Source organism: Ictalurus punctatus, unplaced genomic scaffold, assembly GCF_001660625.3.
Source record: "Ictalurus punctatus breed USDA103 unplaced genomic scaffold, Coco_2.0 Super-Scaffold_100056, whole genome shotgun sequence".
Taxonomy (NCBI): Eukaryota; Metazoa; Chordata; class Actinopteri; order Siluriformes; family Ictaluridae; genus Ictalurus; species Ictalurus punctatus.
The window spans coordinates 3,319,320-3,338,440 of NW_026521088.1; the positions used below are offsets into that span (position 1 = coordinate 3,319,320).

The 19,121-nt window shown below is 39.0% G+C and overlaps 1 long non-coding RNA gene across 2 annotated transcripts; it reads right to left on the reverse strand.

The window, feature by feature from the left end:
• Positions 1–163: 163 nt before the first annotated feature.
• On the reverse strand, positions 164–6,531 carry LOC128630463 (uncharacterized). Of its 2 annotated transcripts, XR_008394840.1 has the most exons (6): positions 6,078–6,531; positions 3,015–3,513; positions 2,283–2,875; positions 825–1,784; positions 482–727; positions 164–397 (listed from the first exon to the last, which is right to left on the reverse strand). It is a non-coding gene; the product is annotated as an uncharacterized LOC128630463 (long non-coding RNA). The 2 variants fall into 2 exon arrangements; XR_008394839.1 differs by having other exon boundaries at positions 2,283–3,513.
• Between the last annotated feature and the right edge of the window lie 12,590 nt (positions 6,532–19,121).

Here is a 19,121-nt window from a genome sequence, read left to right on the forward strand (position 1 = left end):
ATTCAGCTAATTGACGCTCTCTCCCTGGGCAAAGCCTGCGAACTTCGCCCGGAGCTCAGTCCATGTACTTTCGGAAATTTCGGTTGTGTGGTATCGCTGATGAGTGATGCTACTGTACTTTTGACAAGGGGAATTCAGTTCAAACATTTTAATGAAATATTTACACACACACACACACACACACACACACACACACACACACACACACACACACACACACACACACACAGGGCCATTAGCCAAAAACAACCGGCCTATGTAGCACCTATGCCCGCAGCGGACTCTAGCGCAGACTGGGCGGAGTGCGCCTCGCTGACCGACAGCTCCACGACTCAGCTAATTGCTGTAGCACATCGTCTTGGTCACAAGCATGCGTTGTTCGTCTTTTGCGTTCGCACTGTGAACAGGAGACATTTCTCTATCACTTTAACGTTTAACACATTGGAATGAATTTGTTAAAAAACATTTTAATCATGCTTACGTAGGTTGCTAGAGCTGTGCGGATGTCCGACACAGTGATGTCTCTTCCCACGAGTGCCCGCAGGGCAAGCTTGACATGCGCAGAAATCCTGGTCTGTGTGCCAGAAAAGAAAAGCCACCCCACAGAAGTCTCATATCCCGGCATATGCTTCCTCAGGCGGCAGAAAGCTTTCAGCCACTTCAGCTCCAGCTTGGTGACGGCTAGCTTAGCGAGTCCAAAAGCAGAGGCAGGTTTGTGCTGCTTCACCTGGGAGAAAAGGACAATGAATGAAAAATATTAAACACCCCCATGTACAACACAGCAGCAGCTGGAAATAAAAGTGAAATACACAGAAGTTACTTACATTGATCAGAAAGAGTCAGCCTTCTCGAGGTTCTCAAACTCCTCAGTCGTGAGGTTCTGCAGGACTCCGGTCCTGTGTCCGCTGACCGAAAAGAAGTGAGCACACAGCAGCCCGATGCAATGGTTGAGCATGTCCGGGTCTGCTGGACGAGTTCAGATCAGCCAGTGAAACAGGGACAGCGTCCAACAGTTTGCCGTGCAGGAGCTGTAAGTACTCCCTCACTCTTCTCCGCTCGCACGCCTTGCCTGTGGAGCACGACTCGACCGGACAGATGTCTGCACTCCCACTGCAGCAGTCTCTGGAGACTCCACAGCCTCGTGGAGCCAACTCAGCCCTTGGACAGTTACTCATCGAGTTAATGGAGGAACTTGGAAACACGCATCAGAAATAACTTGGCCGGAGTGACCTTGTACCGCTGGCACAGTGATTTCATCCATTCAAGGACTCTCGAGACATTGTCGATGTACTTCAAGTGGGCTGTGTTGTGGATAAAAATGACATGAAATAAACATGAGGGACACTTAGTATGAGTAATATGTAGTTTTATTGATAATTCACAGGACTGGTGGGTGCGTAATCTTGAGGAGAGTGGTGGGGGGAAGAAAATGGTGTGCATCCTGGGGACATGGGAAAGTCAGCAAAGGTGAAGTGAGAGGACCACTGAGAGTGGGGCGGACTGGCAGGTGAGAAGTGGGAAGAATGGTCGGGGACCAGGTCAGAGAAGGTGACATCTTCCTCAGACTGAAAGCTGGAGGGGGGTTTTGGCTGTGTAGAGGCGTCAATACACACGTTCACGGGGCAGATTTTGTATCGGGGGGGACCCCGCATTTCCATTTCCAGAGGGGGTGCTGCGGAGATAGTTAAGTAGCACCATGATAACAGCAGTTAGATGCGCAAGCTGATAATGAGTGTCCAGATCCAGATCCAGTAAAGGGGAGAAGAAGGAATGACGATGGGCACCTAGACACACAGAAGCGGTGTTAGGCAGATATTGACAAATTGGATTTACACTTTAAAGATCTTTAAGAGTACTACACTATGGTTTATTAGTCGAAGAGTCAAACAGAAGTATAAGAGCTGAGGAGTGCTAACACAGACACACACACACACACACACACACACACACACACACTCTCGTACAGTCAAGGGCGGGCATGTAGACATAATACACACACATACACACACACACACACACACACACATAACATTATAACTTTATAAGAATAATAAAAAGGAGTATTAAGATATTATAAGGGTAATATCTTATAATAATAGAAAACTCTTTATAAAATACAGAATAGTAGGATATGTAGGACAGTAGAAGGGTAATATAATGATATTATGAAGTAGGAAGTACAGTAAATCGTTTTTCAAGCAGTATAACTATATATAAAATAGAGATATAGAGCAAATATGAAAATAAATTATAAACTAGAAATACAGGAAAATGTAACTTACTCATAATTCAGATGGTGAAGATTCTTGTCTCGCAAGGAAGGCCTTAATTTTAAGAGAAAACCATGAGGAGCCATTTATAAGGGTAGCTGAGTCAAGCTACTGGTTTTGATTATATTTGTAAGTTGAAAAGCCCTGTTTTTTGAGCTAATGGTAAGTTGAATAGCTCTTTTTTAACCCTATTGGTATTGAGATCATAGTCTTCTTGAAACATATGGGTTATTTACTGTGTAATTACAGTATAAATACTGGAGCTTAAGCTCAGGGTATCAGATCACTTCTGAGAATTCTCATCGGTGTGGATCTCGTGTGGTGGAACGGAACAATAAATCTGGACCCTTGCTTCTTCTCACTCACGGCTGGTGTCTTTTTTTCTATCTCCAACTGGGTTCAGAGGTTGATGTGAGTATTGGCTTCTATGTTAAATTTTAAGTGTTTTTGGGTAATGAGCCAGCAGCTGCCAGGGGACTGTCTGCGTTGGCCCACATAAAGTGAAGGAAGCCCTCGACGTGTCTCCTCTCCTGCTTGCCGTTGGCCGCGGCTTTGGGGACATATCTGAGGCTTGTCAGCCAAGCCGTGTACACTTAACATTGGCTCTGGAAAAGAGAAAAAAAAAGGGGGGGGATCAGTGAAAGAAAAACAAATTTCATCCTGGGACGTCCACCCCGGGCGACCACCTGGAGTCCGCCGCCCACACACAATAAAAATAGGCCTAGAGATAGTTTAGGTACTCACCCACAGAGCCACTACTCTTTCCGGGCTACTAGCGCTTGCAGCCGCTCAAATTCTGCGGAGAGTTTTGCTACTTTTCGATCAGTTCAGAACATTTGCAACTTTTAGATTTCTTCGCCTCACCGAAAGCTTGCAGTTGTTGTCGAGCAGCTTTATTTTGGCGCTGAGCAGTAGCTTCCTGACCGTGTCCCCGGCGAGCTGGTGAAGGTGGAACAGGTGGCAGTCTAGCCGGCGGAAACCTTTCTTGCCACATGCAGACACCGGGCAGTCCAGAGCACCCGCATATCACCCGCTCGCTCGCTGCCGCCAGGTGAAGCCAGCATTCCTCTGGACCCTGCTGATGAATCTGGGCGAGATGAGCCTGCACGTTGGTGTAGAAACGCCGACAAACTGGACACACTCTTCTCTGTGACATCTCGCTGCTCAGCACCGCTGGAGCGGGTGACTTTATAGGCAGCCAGTCAGGAGGGCGGTCCCATTAGCAGACCTAGTAGGAACCACCCTGCAGCAAAAAAACGGCATGCACTGCCTATTAGGGACGTTTAAACGCTTAAAAATGTGCCCTTAATAGCTACTATGGTGGAATAAATTACATACTTAAAAATTACAATGTTTCAGCTGTGTTCTCTTGCTATTTAAGGACGTTCTGATACTTTCGCATGCTTACAAATGTGCTCTGAACAACTGCCACGGTGGAATAAATAACATGTTAAAATAGTACAGAATGTTTCAGCTGTGTGCACTTGCTATTAGGGACGTGCCGATGCTTCCGCACACTACCAAGTGTGCTCCAAAAAATTGCCACGTTGTCATAAACAGGGTTCCATTCTTTCCTCACACAGTTCTTTGACTATCTGCACAGGCAAGTTACCAGACATCGCAGGCTTCGAACAGCCAGTGTGCAGGGAGTCAGAGTTTTTAATTCAGCACTTGAGCACCACTGGGCTGTTCATTTCAGGCTCTCCGTCACATTTTATGTGAATGTGGCCATGACATTCCTCACAGTTGCCTCTGATTTCTATGAATTTCTCTGTGGCTGATGGATAGACCTTGGCTCTTTTAAAGACAAATGTGCAGGGGCTTTTCGCTTCTTCCCAAATGTGATGATTTATCACGTTTCCAGATGCTACACTTCAGAATTGTGTATTCCCTTTTTTTGTTTTAGAGAACTTGTTTTTGTATGAACTGTTACACGCATGAATTCAATCCATTTCTGAAATGAAACTTCAAGATAAAAAGTCCAGCAATCTTTTGGTCTTGGGGAAAGGGACCTGGCTCAAAATGAGTGTCATCACTACTGCCACTTGTTTCATGATCACTTTCATAAATAAACCCTAAAGCAGTCCAGATGTTGTCTGTTCAATTTAACAAAAGTATATAGAGCCTTTGCAGTGATCTTGTTTTCTAGCTGCTCACTAAGCTCTGTCCAGATGCTCTGATTAGGAGTAGCTATGTTGACATTTTGGATTATGGCCTCTTTTGATGAAGGGAGGACTGTGAAAATGGAATCCCTGTCCACTGCTGGTTTCTTGGGCATCTGGCATAAGCAAAACATAATTACCCACTGAAATAATCCTGATGCAAAAAATGTCATGTACAGTATAAACATGTTTTCATGTATTACTGTATTTGCCAAAATACAAGGAAAATATAATCTAGTAATAATGTATAAGGATATTATATCTTATATTAGGACCAATATGGTAATGTGGACCCTTAGATGCACAATGTATTAAAAAAAACATGGGTACCATGTGCAGCGGTAATTAGCATTTCATAGCTACATTAGCCATATTAGTATTAGCAGTGAGATTTCTGTTCAATAAACATTGACAATCTTAGCTCTCTTGAATGTTTTACCATTATGATTGAAGTTAACTAATATTATTGTAACTGACAGTGTTAAAACATTGTACTTACACTGGCCAGAATTTTGATTTAGTAACTATATCGACTTTCCCTATACTAACACTAATTTCCACTAGAGCATCGAGAACAGAAGTGTCCCTGACACCTAGTGGTGGGAGTGAAGTGTAACATGATTCTCCTTGTAAATAAATGAAAAGTTCAATCATGAGAGACCAGTGAATGAAGTAAAGAGAATTGTTTATTGAACAAATGATGATATGAATTGTCTTGAAAAAGTCTTCGGCACTTCGACTCAAAGTGTGCTCATACCAAGGAGATTTGTGCATATAAGTCAATGTCTAATATTTTAAAAACAAAAGCAGCACAAACGATTGAGAATATTTGTGGTGAATTAAGAGCATATGGGGAGTCTGAGAGACCTCAGAATGACCTATGAATATTCTTTTAAATATCTTCAAAATCGAAGCAGCACAAACGAAATTTTTTTTGGCACAAACGGAGCACAAACGATTGAGACAATTTTGCAGACATTTTGGGTGAGGGTGGCAACTTCATGCAGGTCCAAACCCGAGTTATCAGAATAAGTTTTACTGGCCAAGTATGCTGGAGTATACAAGGAATTTGTTGCTGGTTTATACCGATCCTACAGTGCACACTTACACACACAGTTCTGGATGTAAACAAGACACCCAGTAATACAAAAGAGACCAATGACAGATACCACAGGACAGTTTACAGTGAAAACAATCTTAAAAACCACTCACAAAGAACAGTTAAGAGTAAAGTGATATTACTTTAAATGACTAAAAGCTTGTATGAGCCCTGATGAGCCTCATAAATAGGAGTTTGAGACTCTTTAGATTTTATTCACAGGAACTGTAAGAGAATTGTTTCCCATTGTCATAAAGAGTCAATTTAAGGCAAGCTGAGGGATCCATCCTGTCATATCCATGTTTAAAACGCAATAATGGATATTGTTTAACGTGTAAGAAGTATAAACGCTACACTGAAGGAGCGAACTAGAGGAATAATAATTACTACTACTACTACTAATATTAATAATAATAATAATAATAATAATAATAATAATAATAATAATAATAATAATAATAATAATAATGCACCTGTAGTAAATCTACGCTAATCAGAATCGTGATGTGTTTTATTCATACAACCAACAGAAGTACCTCAATTTACCTGAAAGGAGCTGTCTCGCGCTGATTCTCAACGGTCATCTCGCTCGGTTTGAATGACGCACCTGCGCACTCAACCACGCCCACCAGATGACTAAATCATAGAAATGAATGGAATAGGGATATAAACAAATAGATCAATAAAGAAGATTGCACTTTGCATTCCATATTTTCTCCATCACAGTGATTGCAAATGTTATATCATATTTAGAGCTGCAACAACTAATCGATAATAATCGATTATGAAAATCGTTGGAAACGAATCTCATTTTCGATTAGTTGGTCTGCACGGTGCGTTTACTCATTACATTACTTCTGTACTGAAAACACACTTCGGAGAGTAAATATTAAAGTAGTGTCCTTAATGAAGTACTGTACACTTACACTATGTACTTACACTACGCACTACTCTACCGTCTAGTGCAATAAAGTCTAAAACCATCTAAGCCTAATCCGTTTGCAAAAGAAATGTGATCTTCAAAATACCTTCATTTTTATATATCCTAAATACTGAAAACATTTGTTAAGTTGCTAGACATGACTGAATGCATTGCTGTCCAACTAAAATGAAGACAATATTATTTGTATATTGTAATATAGTACATAGAATAACACTTCCATGTAGAGACACTTAAAGACTTGAATTATATTTGAAAAGAGACATGGTCAATCGTATAACTGTACACAAGCAGTTTGTGCTTGGATCCCGATAATCACCGCTTGCGGCTATATCTGTATGTTGTCTTTCTTATAAGGTATCCTTGAGTGTTATGAAAGGCGGCAACAAATAAAATGTATTATTGCATAGTTCTCCCATCTGACCATGCAGAGTCCATCGGTGGTGTTGTCCCAGGAATAGCAGCTGGCTGTGTGTAGTGCCGTGTCACTCTTCTGCATTATAGCCCAACTACCAATGTACTTAAATGATTTTCCATGTCTGTTTTTTTTAAATGAGAGTGCGCGCTGTGATACTCTCTGTCCACTGGTTCAGTTTGTTCCGACTTTAGTCCAACCCTGACACCTTCACATTCATCAGGCACTTACGTAAAGAGACGTTTTAGGCTGAGCTGGTGCTTTGGGAAATAGTATACTGGCCTGTGTGCTGTTTCTGTGAGCAAGGGGTCTCACTATTTGGAATGCTTTTGTGCAGCTGTGCCTTTCCCATTTTGACTCCTGTCCTGGAGTCAGGATCACACTGCTGGTACTGGCAGTGTCCGGCTCTTTTAAGAACTCACTTACACATGATGTGTCACTCACTGTAGGCCAATCAGCTACCCATTACCATTCTGTTTCTTTCCAACAAAAAGGGCTTTTTAATGCATTAAAACTTGTGTTGTGTTTCACTAAAAGAGAATGCTGCATCCATGGAATTGTCATTGCCATATCATGGCACATAGGATTAAAACAAATGCTTCATTTCTCCATATGTTGCTTGTAGCATTTTAAGACGTATTAAGGCACAAGTGAGTTGTAAGAGGCTGTGCTACACCTCGCACAGTCAGCAGAGGACAGCAGCAGTGCACCGCAAGAGTTGCCGTGTGGGGGAACTCAGTTACCCAGAACACTCCAGGCTGATTAATTGGGATTGCCTGCACTTGCGAGGCCGGATGCTTAAACCCAGACTTTGAGGCCACTCTTTGTCATACCTTTGTAGTGGGGAGAAAAATTGCCTGATGTGGGAACTACTGGGGAAGGGAAGTTGGGTCAGAGCCACTCAAATGGCTCAATGCCAGGTGCCCCCTCAGGAAATTCTTTGAGGAGGGGGCTCACAACCTAGGTAAAATCATCTCCCACCCTTCCTGCTCCACTTTGGTTGCTCTGCTTCCTTACTCAGCTGAGGTCATTACTCCACTGCGTGGTTCCACTGAGGACATCCCCTACACCTCTGCTCTGCAGAAGATATCATTACAGCTCATGGCCTCACCACTCTGTCTCTCTGCTCTGCCTCCAATGTCACTACACCACTGTGTAAGGCCTGACATTCAGTGTATTCTACGTTACACCCATACTGTTCCTCATTATATCAATATCATTCAAAAATGGACTGTTCTGTCTCAGATGAGTGATGAAGTTGATTTTGAAGCTGTGTTTCCTGATGTTGGTGTTGCACTTCCACCAAAAAGTGTTAGTGAACCTAGTAATCATTTCTACATTTGAATATGATCATGAGGCACATGGCACTCACTTCACTTATTCTACAGGGTTCGGCAGGGATTTGGTTCAACCTACTAAAGAGTGGAGAAGCGGATACCAGAACTTTGCATGCTGCATGCCCAGTTTTTGTGGGCAGTACGTGGGGTAAGTTTCCAGTAAGCACCTCTGCAGAAAATGCTTGGCGTATTTGGTTATTTTTATTAATGTACTCAATTTTACTGAAAATTGGAAACAAAATCAGTGCTCACTGATATCCAAGCAACTTCATAAATCTTTTGTAAATATTTCTTTTAATCTTTGATTTAGTTGCCAATAAGTGGCTCTGCTGTCGGGGACAAGAGTTCAGGAGAAGGTGCACTCTGTCCAGGTCCGACTGAGACTGAAAATTGAAACTCTACCTAAAGCAAGCTGAAATGATTTTCAGAACTAAGATATTTGGCATAGATCAAATGGGCTGATTAGATTTGTACTAATGTTTGTAATGTGTATATGAAGAATAAAATACAGAATTGATATGAAAGATAAATATATCAGTTTACTATTTTACAATATTGTGTAATCTCTAGATAAAGGTGATTACTGCACTTCCCTGTTTATTGTTTTATCAAAGGCTTGACACAGTGGATCATGAAATATTGCTGCAGAGATTAAATAATGTTGGTCTATTAAATCATTGAAAAATTACTGAAGTAATCTCAGAGAGGCTATTCGGGTTAAATAAAGGTTAAATAAATAAAGAGAGAAATAAAATGGCTCTTTCCACAGGTGATGGCTAATTCCCTGCTTTTCTTGTAATACTTGATTTAATCTCCCATCCCTTCAGTTCTCTCATCTTCGTGTAATGTACTTCTCTAATCAAATATCATTTGTTGGAATACCCCCTCTCATAAAGGGGTCTTCTACTCTCATGTTTAGTTAATCTGTCAAAGAGTTCTAGTCTGTTGTCTGCAAAAATACAACAAAATACAACAAATATTAATTCTTCTCCCTTCCTGAATTCCTTTCTTAATATCCTTCTGGTGAATGAAAAAACTAAATCCTTTAGTCTAGGACTATTTGTGATGTACATTAATCTAACATGTTAATATCCCATCTGTGCTAACGAGTGATAATCCCAATAATACAGAACTAAAATAGAGTAAATGAGGTTGAGATCTAGACATGTATTTACAGTTCTCTAGTCTCTTTTATCCCACTAATTTTTATTCAAAACATCCTATTGAATTTGTTTTTTACTGTGTACAACAATAGCGTTTAGTTTAAAGGGTAGACGTGCATGCACCCCTTTGTCCCTTATTAACTTACAACTGTACCACACTCAAAATATCACTCAGACCCTTCATACATGACATTTAAACTTCCTTCACTTTCTGTAAATCTCTCTAATCAGGAGTAATGCGTATGTGTATTTAACTAGTCTAACAAAATTTATCATCTATGAGCTTCATTTCAATTTAATACAAATTTGTTTCCTTCGCTGAGCGCCATTTGTGAAAGGCGTAAAAAAGTTCCATTATAAATGTATCCATTTCATTTAAACTGTATTTGATCCTATTAAGTTGGTGTTAAGTCTACTCATGTCACGAACTACATTTCCCATCCTGCACTGCGGGCCCACAAACATCTCTGCCATGTACTGCAAATCCCAGATCACACACCTGCATTAAATTCACAGCACAATCACAGCTACAGTATAAAGACTTTCAATTCACTCACAGATTGTGCAGTATACGCTCCATTCCTCGTGTTTGTGACCACTGCACTGTATTATTTAAATATTGAGACTTGTGTTTCGTATACATTGTATTACATGTCCATAGCACACCATATATAATATATATTTGTATATTCACACATTACTTTATTCTATTCAACAGTCTACGGTTCAGTAAAGAAACAAGACACTCAAACTACACTGCTGCAAAGAAACTGTAACTGAACTAAACTAACAAACATGTCACTGCAGTGAGACCCACATCAGCACAACAACAGGTCACATCAACAGCAAAAGAAACCACCACGTAACATGCAACACTGTCCGATCCAGACACATGTAATCCATGCAAATCCTAATTCAGCATTAACTATTCATCTTATTCTAATGTGAAGGACTCAACACATCTGTAATAGACAGAAAATATGTTACAAAAAGTTTGAAAATAAGTGTAGACTAATATTACCATCAAATCTTACTAATTATTCATCACTGGACATAGGCACTGTTTAAAGAGGAATATACAGCAAATTATTCATCACTGTGCAACACAAATACCTCACGCCAAAAGAACTCACGCTTACACTGCTCAACTTAGTAAAACAGCAGTTACATTATTATTATTATTATTATTATTATTATTAATTATTTATTTATTTAGTTTTTGCTTTGAGGTCATTGCAATCGTGACGCAAGTGACCAGTTGGCATGGGAACATCAGGGCACGTAAAGATTTATAGACACATACAGGAATCAAAGATACACAAATTAGTGATGGTTATTCCAGCTCTTTTCAGTGAGTCAGTTCATTTGGCTCAGCAATAAACTCCCAAACGACTCTTCATTCAGTACGACTAATGGCTTTTATAATTCAGCCAAATTTAGCGATATTTGGACCCATGATTAGTATGTGTGCACATATATCACTTAACTTGTTCAGTGTAGGCTAATTATACTAACCTTTAATTGTACATCATTTTGGATTATGTTTCGCATAAAACCTGAAATAATATAAAACCAGACATTATTACCCATGTGTATTAAGTGTTTTATTTAGCTTGATCTATCCAAAACTCAAACCATTCCAAACAAACCACACTCACTACACTGCTGGACTACAGGTAACAGCAGTGCACCCCTCACTCACGTACTCCAGTTTTAATCGAAGGTTCACATTTCAAATTCCTGTTGGAATCTTTCTGACCATGTTCATGTACAGTTTGTATAAGATTTAGTTCCACTTATTCCTACTGATTATTGTGAAATGTTTAACAGAGGTACAGTATATTTTCAATTCAATTCATTTCAATTTTATTTGTATAGCGCTTTTTACAATAGACATTGTCTCAAAGCAGCTTTACAGAAATATCAACATGGTATACAGATATTAAAGGTGCGAATTTATCCCAGCTGAGCAAGACACTGAGTGGCGACGGTGGCAAGGAAAAACTCCCTAAGATGTTTTAAGAGGAAGAAACCTTGAGAGGAACCCGACTCAGAAGGGAACCCATCCTCATCTGGGTAACAACAGATAGTGTGAAAAAGTTCATTATGGATTCATATGAAGTCTGTATGGCGTTAAGAGCAGCCGTAGTCCCAGCAGTCTGGAATTAAAGAAGATTTGAGCTCCTTCCAGAGGCAGAAAGGATCTGGATCTCTAGTATCTCCATAAATTCGTGTGGGGCTCGGCGAAAGGAGAGAGGGAGAAAAAAGAAATTATGACTGCAAAGTAGTAGAACAGAATCTAGTCAGGGTAGGCTTGAGTAAACAAATACGTTTTAAGCTTAGACTTAAACACTGAGACTGAGATTTTGAGATGTTTACATAACCTTTGAACAGAAATTGTTGGTTTTAACTTTGCTATCTGTTTCTGTTGTAGATTTTTAGCTTATTTATTAAATGATCTGGCAGACAGAAAATGGGAGTGAGAAACTTTTGGTAGTTTTAGTATTGAGCCATAAGTTTAAAAAAAAAATAATGTTGCAGTGGCACGAAGCTCAGTAGAATTTTCTGCCATAAGTTTAATTTCCCCAAAGTTCTATGATTTTGCTATAGCAGTGACATTGATTTGGGACATCCATCCATCCAGCCATCCATTATCTGTACCGCGTATCCTACACAGGGTCGTGGGGGAGCGTGGAGCCTATCCCAGGGGACTTGGGGCACAAGACAGGGGACAGCCCTGGATAGGGTGCCAACCTGTTGCAGGGCACAATTGCACACACACTCGCACACATTCACACACTACGGATCATTTGTAAATGCCAATCATCCTACAACACATGTCTTTGAATTGGGGAGGAAACCAGATCACCTGAAGGAAACCCCCGAAGCATGGGGAGAGCATGCAAACTCCATGCATATGATAGTTGTTGTTATTGTTGTTGTTATTATTGCTATTATTATTATTATTATTATTATTATTATTATTATTATGAGGATCCCGTTGTGTGCTGGAGAGGCTTTTCCAACAAATGAAAAGAACTATCAGGAACACCACAGAGGCTGCTGAGAGAGCTTCAAGAAGGCTCTGGAGGGTGATCAGCAATTTGGACACAGGCCAGGTCCAGGTAGTCTTAGGATTAAAGACCTGAAACACCCAGTGACTCCAGGTCCCATCACTAATGAGTCCAAGAGCACATTGCAAGATGTATGAAAAAAACATGATAATATTAATAATAAAATTAATTCATTAATTCCATAAAAATCAGAAAAGTTGGCTGGACTAGAAAAAACATGCACAATGACCATCCAAGCTGTTTTTTATTTTATTTTTATTTTATTAATTACATTATTTTTGCAGACCCAGCAGATACAGTCAGGTTCATAAATATTTGGACATTGGCAAAGTTATTGTTTTTAAAAATATATATTTTTACCACAGTATATTGGAGTGGAAATAAAATAATATCAATATTCATTATTTCATTCCAACTCCAACATACTGTGTTCGACAGGTAAAATAATAACTTTGTCAAGTAACGAAGAGGAAACATTAGCATTGTCTGTACACCAAAAAAAAGAGAACCTCTATGTTATGGTAGTATCAGGGTACTGGTATTGCACCTCCCCATAGTCCACCTCCTCTGTATTAAAGGTCATTTTAGGTAGCAACTATAGAAAATATAGTAGTTTAAAAAAACAACACCCTACTACACACTTGTCTCCTCATGCTGCAAGTGCACACTGGTTTTGGCCTAGTAGGGCGGGTAAGGGAAATTGAACACAGGTTATTGGGGAAAAATAAAATGTAAAGCAAGGCAATGCTCCTAAGCATACCTCCAAAGTTGTAACAAAATGGCTTAAAGACAACAAAGTAAATCTACTCGAGTGGCCATCAAAAACACCCTGACCTGATTCCCAAAGAAAATTTGTGGACTGAAGTGAAAAAGCATGTCTGAGCAATGAGGCCCTCAAAACAGTTCTGTCCGGAGGAATGAGCACAAATTACAGCAAATCATGAGAAGCTTGTGGAAGGCTACCCCAAGTTCAATCAATGAACAGGCAATACCACTAAACACTAAAAGTGTATGTAATTACTCTAAACATTAAACATAAGGGTTAATAATCTGTCATGTACATATGTTTATAGTTGAATCATTTTCAGACATGGTTTGGTAATTCTAGACAACATCTTTCAGGTTAATTGGGAAAGACTGGAAATACAGTAAGTGAAGAAGGGAAAAGTGAAGGGATTTACAGGAAGAGATGCATGAAACACCTCACACCTATGGTTAAATGATGGGTTGGTGGTTAAATGATGGACTGATGGATTTTATGTGTATTAAATGGTGTTTTTATGAAACATCATAATAAGCAGAGAAATGAGGTAGACTGGGAAATATAGAAGTAGCCTACTACTTATTTGTGGAGGAGGGGTTTGGTTGAACACCGGTTTGTGAATGGAGGGCGGAGCCAGGGAAAAGTGAGTGGTAAGGATCTACACCTGTGCAGGATTTTGTAACAGGTGTTCTGTGTTTCAATGAGCAGGATAAAAGGGGGAGAGAGAGGACAGACACAGGACAGCTGTGTGTCTAGATATGTGCATAGTGAAATAAAATTCCTGAAAAGAGACAGAAATAGTGAAGGAAAATAAAGAACTGATTTTTGAGCCTGCCCCCATCTCCTCATTTTTGGTCCACCCGTATGCAGAGATTTTTACTTAGTGTACTGTGTTCATGTAACCATAGAGATTAAAGCTGTTTATTTTTAAATCCACATTCATACACAATCTTTTAGAGAATTCACTGTAAACCGATTAGGTTAAAACACACACACACAATTAAAAAACACCATTAAAAGGTAAGTAGCATTTATAATTTGTTTCTTGCCATACCAGCATACCATAGAATAAAAAAAAGTAAAATAAATGAGAAAACAAAACCAGCATGAATTCATAAAATGTATGTACACTAAATAAAACTCTCTGTATATTCAGTATTAGGCCTATTAAGTAATGTTCTATATTTCTCAGTCCACCTTATTCCACTGCTTCTTACAATGCTTCATAAAAACACACACTCTAATGCACAGAAAATCGATCAGTGCATCATTTAAGCATGTAGCCATTATATCCTTTTACTTTTCCTCTCTGCACTTATTGTATTTGATACAATATTATATGACTGACAATTAACCTGAGCCATGCTGTCTAGAATGATCAAACCCTCTGGTAATTTCCAAACCAAACTAATGTCCTGCCTCTTTTGTTACAGTAGCACACCTTATACAGTGGCTTGTACTGATATTATAACTAGAACACCACCATGAGAGAATTACTATTAACTTTATCACCTTAGCAACACTACAGTTCAAAAGTTTGGAGTCACTCAGAAATTGCCTTGCTTTTGAATGAAAATCACAATTTTTAAAATAACATTGATCAGAAATACAGTCATTATTATAGCTGGATTTTAAAGGGCATATCTACATAGGCATGGAAAGGCCCATTTTCACCAACCAGCAACTCCTGTGTTCCTGTGGCACATTGTGTTAGCTAATCTGACATTATCATGTTAAAAAGTTCATTCATCATTAGAAAACCCTTGTGCAATGATGTTAGCACAGCTGAAAACCGTCGTGCTGTTTAAGAAAGCCATACAACTGGCCTTCTTTGGCCTACTTGAGAACCTGGAGCATCAGCATTTGTGGGTTTGATTACAGTCACAAAATGGCCAGAAAGAAAGAGCTTTCTTCAGAAACTCATCAGTCTATTGTTGTTTTGAAAAATGAAGGCTCTTCCATGTCAGAAATAGACAAGAAACTGAATATATCTTACAAAGGTGTGTTGTAATCCCTTCACAGAACATGACATGAATGAAGTTGTTACTTCTATCATGCAGTTCCACTGCAGTGGCTTAGTAGGTGGCTTTGTACTCAATCTATTTGCATTAAAGGAATTAGATATCATTTTATATTAACAATATTTTTTCCCCTTCACATATTGAAGCCATGGATTTCTAATAATCTGACAATTATATGAGTGTACGATATTGACCCATAGAGTAGATACAAGTAAAAAGCAGATGCAGTTTGTCAACTTTGCTCATTTATTTATCATCAGTAATCACTTCATCCTGCTCAGGATTGAGGAGGATCCAGAGTTTATCCAGGATTAAAGGGCAAGAGGCAAGAATATATCTTACATCAGTCCATCACAGGAGACCACGGACAGACACAGAATCACAGACTCATTCACACCCTGGGGCAAGATAGCATAGGAGATCCACCAACCAGTAGGTCTGTGTGTGGTGGGAGAAAACCTGGAGGAATCCTGCACAGACGCAGGGAGAAACTGCAGTTCCACATAAACAGTATCCTGAGCTCAGGATCGAATCAGGGAACATGGAGCTGTGAGGTAAACTGGTCTACATGAACCATACTCATACACAATATATGGTAAATCCACTTGGAGGAAGGAATGGGGATGATTAATTCATTAATAATTATTAGGGCTGCAACTAACCATTATTTTCATAATCGATTAGTTGGTCGATTATTTTTTCGATTAATCGGATGGGGCAGGGCAAACTTTCAGTACCATTTCTTCTTATTTGAAATAAAATCCACAAACTGAGTTTTACTTGTTGTGGATAAAAAATGTCATAAAATAAACATAAGGGAGAAGAAGGAAAAACGGGCACCTAGACACATAGAAGCGGGATTAGGCGGACATTGACAGATTGGAATTACGAGCAATTTAAGAGCAGTAATAGTCAAAAAAAAGTCAAAAAGAAGTGTACGAGCTGAGGAGTGCTAAAAACACACACACACACACACACACACACACACACACACTCGTACAGTCAAGGGCGGGCAAGTAGACACAACATACATACACACACATGAATAACTTTAATAAAATCTTATAGTAATAGAGAAACTCATAAAAAACAGAATAGTAGGATATGCAGGACAGTAGAATTGTAATGATATTAAGAAGTTGGAAGTACAGTAAACCGCTTTTCAAGTAGTATAAATATATATAAACTAAGAAATATAGTGCAAATATGAAAATAAATTATAAACGAGAAATACAGGAAAAAAAGGAAAATATAACTTACTCATGATTCAGATGGTGAAGATTCTCGTCTCGCAAGGAAAGCCTTAATTTTTAGAGAACCATGAAGAAAGCCAGTTATAAGGGTGGCTGCCCCCCCCCTCGAGATAGCGATAAGACCAAGGTCCCTCCCGGTTGTTTAGTCGTCTTGCTTACGTCATTTTTTTTACCTAGGGAATTGGGAATCCTGGTTTTTGACAACCTAGGTGGATGAAAATCCTGGTTTTTGACAACCTGGGTAAATGAGAATCCTGGTTTTTGACAACCTAGGTAACTAGAAACTCTGGGTTTTTGTTTCCTGGGTTGTTGGAAATGCCTGGGTTCTGATTTTATGTGTAAATTAAAACCCCTGGTTTCAATTCTATGGGTAAGTGAAATAGGCCTTTTCTGGAAACCTATGGGTTATCTAGTGTGTAAATACAGTATAAATACTGGAGCTTAAGCTCAGGATACTGGGATCACTTCTGAGAATTCTCATCGGTGTGGATCTCGTGTGGTGGAATGAAACAATAAAGCTGGACCCTTGCTTCTTCTCACTCACGGCTGGTGTATTTTTTCTATCTCCAACTGGTCTCAGAGGTAGATGTGAGTATTGGCTTCTAAGTTGAATTTTAAATGTTTTTGGGTAATAGGCTAAATTCGAGCCAACATACTTCAGACTAAAACTTTACACAAGTGTTTGTCCAAAACAGAAAAGAACCCAACACACACACACACACACACACACACACACACACACACACACACAGAGAATAACACACCAGAATATATATTATTAATTAGGACTGTAGTTTAATTCAGTGCTTTTTGTGCAGCCTTGAAAATAATGCATAAATACTATCAAATAAATAATATAAAATTTTGTGTTTGAATTAGACATTACAGATCTTACTCGCTCTACACTCTGTATCAGCGCGTCTACACCACGCGTGATCGCAACGCGGCCTCGTTACTAACACATCACTTCCGTTATAATAAACAACAGAATTTACACTGCAAGCACGCAGATACAGCATATAATGATAATAAACTTAAATTAAACTAAACCTTTTAAGTAGCGTGCACCAGTTTCCCCTGCCCCTTACGCACAGTGGATATAAACATAACTTTGTGCTCCGCGGTGTTTAATATAAAATGCTCCCTGCATTTCTGATTTTCTTCCTCAGTCACGTGATGATTTCTCCTCCATCTGATGGAGACTGACGTCATGTTGGGAATAGTAGGTAACGCTGACAGAGAGTAAACTGGAGAAAGTCAGTGTCGGTGTCTCTGAGTGTTTGCTAATGCTAGCGTGCGTATGACGTCATGCGTCATCGTGACTTATACTACTGGTTAGTAAAAAAATCGCTAGTGATACATTTGAGATGATATTACCTTTCTAAAATCCACACAGTTGAGTATACAGATAGTAGAGTATACAGTGCATAGTGTAAGTGTACAGTACTTCATTTGGGACAGAACTTTAGTATTTACTCCCCGAAGCGTGTTTTCTGAACAGAAGTAATGTAAGGCAGACCATCTAGTCCATAATGACTTTTTGACTTTTTTTTGACCCAGTGTAAAATGTTAAAGAGCTATCTCTATATCTCTAGATATAACCATATATATCATGTTAGATGGTATGTTAGATGGTGGTATGCTGTGTTCAATAGGACTATGTGAGCACAAACAAACACTGAAATCTAAGAATGTTTTTTTTTTAAACAGATAATTAGTAAAAATGTGTCCGCACAGGTCCGTTAGATCTTTAACATATAACAGGTAGTGCAATAATGGAAAAATGGTGTAAATGTAAACATAACACACTATGAATGAGTATTCAGCTAATTAGCTTATACCAAATATGATCATAGCAGTTATAGTGATAGCAGCCAGGTAAAGTGTATATAAAGTGTATATAGTGACAATAAATTAGATCCTATGTTTTTTTTTTATAATACAGTACAGTATAATTCAGTTGTTCTATTAGTGCAATTTCAACCAAATACAGTGAAGTGTAAAAGTTTGTACCCCCTTTTGGTTTCTTTTGGACAGAAGGGTGTTAAATGTCCTAAACACTACAAAATTTGACTAAGTAGAAGTTAATGTTATTATCAGACTCAGATATCCATTTTAATACTGCTCATTACTGTTAAATGACTTGAAAGAATCAACACATCGGATGGTCATGGCAGGACCTTGATTTTGTGGTCAGTAAACCAATTGTGTGTTGATTTTGATGTATGTTTTGGATCATTGTCCTGCTGGAAGATCCAACCACGGCACATTTTAATCTTTCTGGCAGAGGCAGTCAGGTTTTTATTTAATATCTGTTGATATTTGATAGTCCATGATGCCATGTATCCCAACAATATGTCCAGGTCCTCTGGCAGATAAACAGCCCCAAAACATTAAAGATCCACCACCATAGTTAACTGTGTACATGAGGTACTTTTCCATATGGTTAGGGTGAAGTCAGCTAACATGGGCCACTTTTTGGAAAATGATTTATAATACCATCAAATAAGCTATCATGGCTCATCATCTCATCAAATCATGATCTCTAATGATATTTTTATAAATTAGCATGGGCCTCTTCAATATAAATTTCTTTTAAAAATATGAAAAAGTATAATTGTTTT